The sequence below is a fragment of the Osmia bicornis genome, unplaced genomic scaffold, assembly GCF_907164935.1.
Source record: "Osmia bicornis bicornis unplaced genomic scaffold, iOsmBic2.1, whole genome shotgun sequence".
NCBI classification, from domain to species: domain Eukaryota; kingdom Metazoa; phylum Arthropoda; class Insecta; order Hymenoptera; family Megachilidae; genus Osmia; species Osmia bicornis.
Window position 1 is genome coordinate 57,981 of NW_025791128.1, and position 7,798 is coordinate 65,778.

Sequence of the window (7,798 nt, forward strand, 5' to 3'; positions counted from 1 at the left end):
CCCCTTTCCTTGATGGAAATCTGCAAATATCTCGGAAACAGTGCGAGTTATGGCAAAATGTTAAGCGACCTTTTTTGTAGGAAATTAAATTACCTAAATTGCAGCGAAAATGTACATTTATAACATCACAGGCGTTAGTTTAATAGCCTTTAACGATGGATTAGTCGTACAGAATGTAAAAATGAGAGTGTTAAAATTTTCGACTAATAGGTTCTAAGAGGCGAAGCAATACGCCGCCAGGACTGAAATATTTCGGAGCGCAACTAAAGTTCGATTTTTTGCCTAAATGGAGCGAAAATGTACCTTTATATCATCACAGGCGTTAGTTTAATAGCGTTTAACGATGGATCAGTAGTACAGAATGTAAAAATAAGACTGTTAAAATTTTCGACTAACCGGTTCTAAGAGGCGAAGCAATAGGCCGCCCGGATTTTGAAATATTTCTGAGCGTAAATAAAATTCGATTTTTTGGATAAATGCAGCGAAAATGTACATTTATATCTTCACGGAGGTTAGTTTAATAACATTTAACGATGGATCAGTCGTACAGAATGTAAAAATAAGATTGTTAAAATTTTCGACTAATCGGTTCTAAGAGGCGAAGCAATACGCCGCCAGGACTTTTAAATATTTCGGAGCGCAACTAAAGTTCGATTTTTTGGCTAAATAGAGCGAAAATGTACATTTATATCATCACGGACGATAGTTTTGTTACGTCGCGAGCGTGATACGGCGCGCGACGTACAAATTTAAAAATAATAAGAAAAGAAAATTAATTACTGATTGATACGCGAATGAGAACGGTATTATTCGCTGCCGCCAGTCCCAATCGCGCTCGACGATGTTAGGTCGATAACGATCAGAACAATTTAAAAAGAATCGTTTAATTTGAAGTAAGACTCTGAATATAATTATTGAGTTCGTCAATGCTCTGGTCCTATACAGGCCCCTCCTGTGAATTCGTGCAAGAAGGTAGGCGTGTTAATAAGGAAATGTTAAGGATGTTTGTATGCAAATGACTAAAAGTTGAATATGGGTAAGATGTGTATAATTTTGAGAAAAATAGGTACAACAAAATAGTTAAGTTCACAAAGTATACGAGCTGTATAAAATATATGAGTAAATTGTTAGAAAATAATATGTTAGAACGGATGTTAAATTATTGTAAATAAATGAACGAACTTTTAACAGAAAACTGACAGGAAAAAGCTACGCTGACTTTAAAGATCGTGATTCGAACCTCGGTGTTTTATTATATCTTTGTTTTATTATATTTTACGATCCGAAAGAAGACGGACCCAGTTGGATACTTCCAGGAACTAACGGTCTCATGGGCCGTCTTCGTGCGCGTAGAGACGGAAAATATTTTGTTGATTACCTCGATTTTTACAATTAGAACGGGTCGATCTAGTTGGATACTTCCACGACTAGCAGTCTCTCAGATTGCCGTTTTGCCCTCACTCGACACCAGATTCGTTGTGTTAACGAAGATATAAAATGTGCAACTCACCAATTCGATGTAATACAAAAAGTAAAATATTTGCGATAAATTCCGTATTTTGGACGCTGTGGTGATGGTCTGAAATCTGGAAAATCGAACAGAGGATGAGAACTAATTTGCACACGCACTACGCGTTCGCGTTTGAGCCTTGTTACGAATTACGAATTACGGAATACGATTGACAAAACATACGAAATACAACGCGACGCGGAAAAGAAATATATTAATTGTAATGTCGCGAAGTTCTCCCTCTCACTGAGTTCTCCGCGTACTTTTTGTATGATTTGTATCTACGTTGTTAGCTAGGTAGAGGTTCTTACTTACCTTTCGCTGGGCGAGGATACCTGTAGAAATAGGTCATCCTGGTGGATGTAGACGGTAGGGTAGATGTTCGAGTCAAGATCACACACTTCCGATCACAACAAATGTTTATTGGGTTTAAATACAATCCTTAACTTGCGCGCTCTTTACAGATGACGATTTGCTCTGTCGGGTCTCTGAGTCCCGTAGCAGAGTCGTACTTTGTGGATTTCTGTACGCGTATTTGAATTGAATCCCGGATTCGCGTTAAACGGACTGGCCGATTCTGAATGAATTTTACAGAAGTGATCCGGTTATACACTATAATTGATCTGTGTTGTTTCTGTAGTATAATTTGTCTGCCTGCGGGCGGTTTGGTCTCGTTATTATATATTGATTAATGAGGTCGACTTTTGATTTGGCAATTCGGGTGAACCACCTCATCCGGATCGTCAGCGTTCTTGCCGTACGACATCCCGGCTGAGTTGCTCACTCAGAATTTTTGCGGAGCGATGAATTTGGATGGTGCAATAGAAGTTCAAAGAATTTGTATCGCGAAATGTAAGTTTAAAGAATCTGTATGGCGAAATATAAGTTTAAAGAATTTAGGTCGCGAAATAGCGGCTTAAAGAGTTTGGGTGGCGAAATAGAAATTTTAAAGAATGCGTCACAGGACGTGACATAATTAACGGACGATTAAAATAGAAAGAGAAAAGGATAGGATATTGAAAAGTGTGAAAGGATTTTACGTATCCGTATGAGTCTTTGACACGATCGCGAATTGACACACTCCCGACACTCTGCCTCGTTACACGGAGGAACTTTGCCGAGCAATCCGATCTCACGATACCGTAGACAACTCGGTCTCTACGCGGACACGGGCTCCCCGTCACGTACCTTGCGATTTTTCGACGAAGAGTCATTTGCCTCAGTCAAGCGATCGTATCTCAGGGTTCGACCCGCGATCATGGGCCCAAAGTGGGGACATCATTTGGCAAATCGGGGTACGTGTCGAAGGGGAAGGCCCGCGCGTATTGGTTTTGTCTAGGCGCGTTTCCCGAGTTCTCATCCCTCCTTGACCTTCTTCTGACTCTGTCTAATGGTTGACCGTCTTTCTCTTTTACCCCTACAGCGCTTCATGAATTTCGTGCGTAGCAATTTCTATGCCTTCTAGAATCTTCGAAATACTTTTATTTGATCTTATTCGGTTCTTAATAAATTAACGAAGTTTTTAGGAACAAACTCTGGTGTCGATTAACGTTTTATTTATGTTAATTGTTATAATATTCGCGTAAATAATAGTATTAGGACTTTGATTCATTCGACGTATTTTATAATCGATGTTTGTTTTATTACACGCATTTTCCGGCTTCCGTGACAAAGAGATTGATGTTTTAATTTCAATTAGTTTCGGGAACATTCTATTCGCGTTTTCGCAAGTTCACGCATATCGAATAATATACATATATCCGTTAACATATTCTTGGAATTTGTTCCAGAACATTGCTTGGCAGTTTTTGTTGCCTATTTGTGACAATACGCGTTTACGATCCCCGTCGACCGTTGTCTCGAACGTTCCTAGACGTTCGTCGACGTTTTCGAACTCTCAGTGGTTGCCACGCAAACCTCGCCTTTCACTCCCATTCAGATCATTTTATAATATTTCAAACAAATCACTTTCACTCTTTATTACACTCATTCTCCCGTGGAAGGACTGGCTGACGCATGCTTTACAGGTATGAGAGGTATCCGCTTGTAAAATAAGGGCGAAAATCGCATTTTCTTTATTCTGCGCAGTTAAGCTGGGATTCCTCCATGTGCGTCGCACTGCTTAACCGCGCGGCGAAGGATGTTTATGATACCTCTCCTTGACCTTAACGGTTTCAAATTTCTGTACATTTCCAAACGTAGTTCCAACGGCAATCGTCCCAAGGAAGATTAATTTGTATTATTTGAAAGAGCCAAATATAGCCTTCTTTGTGTTCCTCGCCTGGGATACTTCCAAGTGTGTCGCACCAACGAGGCACACAAATTAGGCACCCTAGCTGATAAACTATCGAAAATAAAGTAAAGAAAAAGGGAAAACAGATCCTAGCCACGGTCGGATTATTAAAACTAATCCGGACGTAACAAATATACCCCCCCCCCCGAACCATTGCCGTCCCCGGCGATGTGGGGGTGCATACGTGCGGTGATATACGCATGTTTTCGCGGTGCGCTTGCCCTCCGGCGCTTATGTTAGATTTGGCTGATACACAGAGTTATAGCAGATGCGAGGTAAGATGTTCGTCGGGCCCGTGCTTGATGGTTCGCGCCCAACTCGCCGACTTAGAGGCTCAGCACCGCCGTTTTACCTCGTTGCGTACGATGTCTGGACTCCGCAAGGTGAAGATAGAGGCTAATAGTTTGCCTCCGCTATAAGGTGTAGACTGGATCCGTCTCAGCATCAGGAAGGTCGCCAGGGGCTCCTGGTGGAATGTCCCTCGATTTTGGCCCGTCGGACAAGTCCGAGTCCATCCGCAGGGTTGTGGCTGCGTGTACTGAATCGATTTTTGATTCCAATAAGACCCTTTGTTGTTCTGCTGGGTCGCCTGTGTCATCCAATTCTGGATCGAAGAGATCGGTCGTTCATCAGTGCTGGCAACGGCTAAGTTAGCAGGCGGTACTGAGTTAACGCCAAGGCGGCGAACGAGCGCGTTGGAGATTCCTGGTCCTGATGTAGGGGCCAAACTAGCTACAAAAGGGACGCTGTCTTCGCTTCTCCTCTCTAGTGCTCCTATACGTGGCCATCGCGTGGGTGTTTGTATCGTACATGCGCAGAAATACATAGATAATATTCGCGAAATTAACATGAGGAAAACCAACAACGCTGGTACGTTGATTATTCGAACCGCTCCTGTAAAGAAAATGTACAAAATAAAGCGCAATACATCAGTCGACCCTTCCACGGAGTCTTGCTTGCCTCTTCGTCGAATCATCTGGTTCTAAATTTCGAGTAGAAGGCCGACTGTGCATAGTTATCAAGTCTTTCCTGTCTTCCAAAATTTTAATTTATCTAAATGTCTAGAAAAGAAGTTGCCCATTTTATCCCTTAACACAACGTTATGCTTTGGTGTAATTTCTATTATTTCGTAGGGACCGTGGTACCGTTTGCCAAACTTCCCTACCCTTGGCTCAACCAGGACGTATGCCATGTCCCCAACTTTACCCTTGAATGGATGCGCTCTTGCATCATAATATGATTTCGATTTGATTTTTGCTCGATTTAAGTTACTTCCTGCGATTTCCTGCATTTCGTTTAAACGGTCGTTCAAGTCGCGTATATATCCGTCGTAAGTCGGGAGATCGTCAGTTGCAGAAAATGCCGTAGGACATCGTGCACGTTTTCCATAAATTAATTCGAAAGGTGTAAATTTCGTGCCCTCGTGCACAGAGGTGTTATACGCAAAAATCGCGAAAGGAACTAACCTGTCCCAATCGCCGAAATCACCAAGATAGTGGGTAATATAGTCTACTAGTACCGCATGGCTACGTTCTAGGGCACCATTAGTTTGAGGTCGGTAACCGGAAGTGGTTATGTGGTGGATGCCAAACATTCTTGCCATGGTAGAAAATACTTTGTTTAGGAAGCTGGTACCTCTGTCGGATAGAATGACTTTTGGTGTATCGAATTGTAGAATAAGATGAGTTACTAATGCGTGAGCTATGGTATCTGCCCTCATATTGGGCACCGGAACTGCTATGCAAAATTTCGTGAGGCTATCTTGCATTGTGAGGATGTGCCTGTTTCCATCAGGTGTAGTTGTAAGCGGCCCGACAGTGTCTATCGCTACCTTCGTGAACGGTTCTATGGGTGTATCGGTAATAACCATGGGTTCACGCGTTTTATTCCTCGAAATCTTTTGCGTTTGACAACTCGTGCATTGTCGTATGTACTCCTCTATTTGAGCGCGCATATTCGGCCAGTAGAATCTTTCGCGTACTCGTTGATAGGTTTTCGTTACTCCCTTATGGCCGCCTACGAGGCTCCCGTGCATTTCCGCGATAATTTCGTTTCGAATTTCGCTAGGTGGTAATTGCACGCGCCCGTAGCAAAGGGTGATCTTCACGTCGGAATCTTTAAAAATCTTTCTTAACATCCCGGGTAACACGTCCTGCGGTAATGCATCGGTAAGATCATCGAATCGCGAAATTCGGAAAGTATTCAAGTTCAAATCGGATAACTTTAGTTTGAGTTTCCGTATGGCTGATTCCAATTTCGCGACCGAAGGATTGTCACCAGAGTTCTTCTGTAATACGATGCTAAAAATTTTATGTTTACCGCGGTCCGTCACTATTATACTGCCCGGTTTCAATTCCGATTTTCTTAGCGTTTCGAGGTCTATTACGCCAATATCGACGAGCAATTCGCTTACTGGTGCGAGTCGTAAATCGCTAGTAAGAAAATGCACATAATTGTCCCTGTAGTAGGTCAAGTTTTCTGAAGCAAAAGTTACTGATTTTGGAACTTCTATTTTCCGAGGCGGATCCGAGTATAGATCCTCTGAATCCATGAGTATATTCGCGGAGGAAGTGTGTGGTAACACGTCGGTTTGCACCAAAGTGTTTTCATCCTGAGTCTGAGGGTTCGGTTTTGAAATTGTTCTATTTTGTGGTGTTGATACGGCTATTGGCGGTAAGGATGTTGGTGTAGGAGGTAATTGCGATTGGTAATGTGGTCTGTATATTATAGTGTCCTGTGTAACGTCATGCGTCCGTTGCGTTAAGTCGTCTAGGTGTTTGTGTAAGTCGTCAACGTCAGTCTCCGTATCTGAATTCTTAGTGATTTGAGTTTGTTCTAAATTCTCTTTGTCAGGTGAAAAGTCAAAGAATTCCTGATCACTTTCTGAATAAGGTGTTTTAAAAAGTTCCTTATCGGAGTCTACATTGGCGAGGTCCGGCTCGAGTCCTGAGGTCTGGGGTACTCCCAGTGCTCTCGGGCATGACCCCAGGCTCGGTTCGGACGCTCCTACGACGAACGAAAATTGGTGGTTCGGACGCATCTGAATCGACGTCTGATGTATCACTGTCTGTAGTTATGTCTGTTGATGTATTTGAAGTGATTATGATAGCAGGTTTTGAATGAAGCGGAGTTGATCAAGATTGAGAAGTTGGTTTATCTGAAGATCTGAGCCGAGTTCGAGTAGATATGGCTTCCGGATCATGAATAGGTGGAGGTCTCGGTTTTGTTTTTGATCCTAATGGCATTCCTACCTTTCGTTTGACAATCGCAGGCTCTAGTTCGGAACCGGATGTTTCAGATGAATCCGTAACCGGTAAAACGACTTTGGGTTTCATGGTACGACGCGCAGTGTTTAATTTGACACGCGCGCTCGTATGTAAGAATCTTGCAATCGTTTTAATAACCGAGGGCGGTTCACGCTTTACCGTGAGGGGAGCAGCCTGGGGGGACTCTTCCATGCCTGTCAGGCTCGCAGGCTGTCCCTCATCTGAAGAGGAATCTAGCGAGAAATCGTCTGAGGTGTTTAATTCATTCACGACAATGGGGTTTCGCGACAGGGCATCAGCGTTAGTATTGAATTTCCCTGTTTTGTGCACGAAATCATATTCGTAATCCCGTAATTTCAATCTCCAACGTACTAAACGTTGACCGGGATCCTTAATTGAATTTATCCACCTCAACGGCTCATGGTCACTCACTAATTTTAATTTTCTACCATAAAGATACGGTCGAAAATGCAATACCGCATATAAAACGGCTAAACATTCCTTTTCGGTAGTAAAGTAATTCCGTTCCGGTTTAGTTAAAGTGCGAGAAAGGTATGCTACAGGTAAATCATGCCCATCTTTCTCTTGACTCAAAACGGCTCCTATTGCAAAATCTGAAGCATCGGTAGTTAATGTGAACGGCTTATCAAAATTAGGATATTGTAAGAAACTCTTTTTCTGTTCCTTTCCCCAAATGAAAGGTACGTTCTTTTTCAACAGATCGGGAAG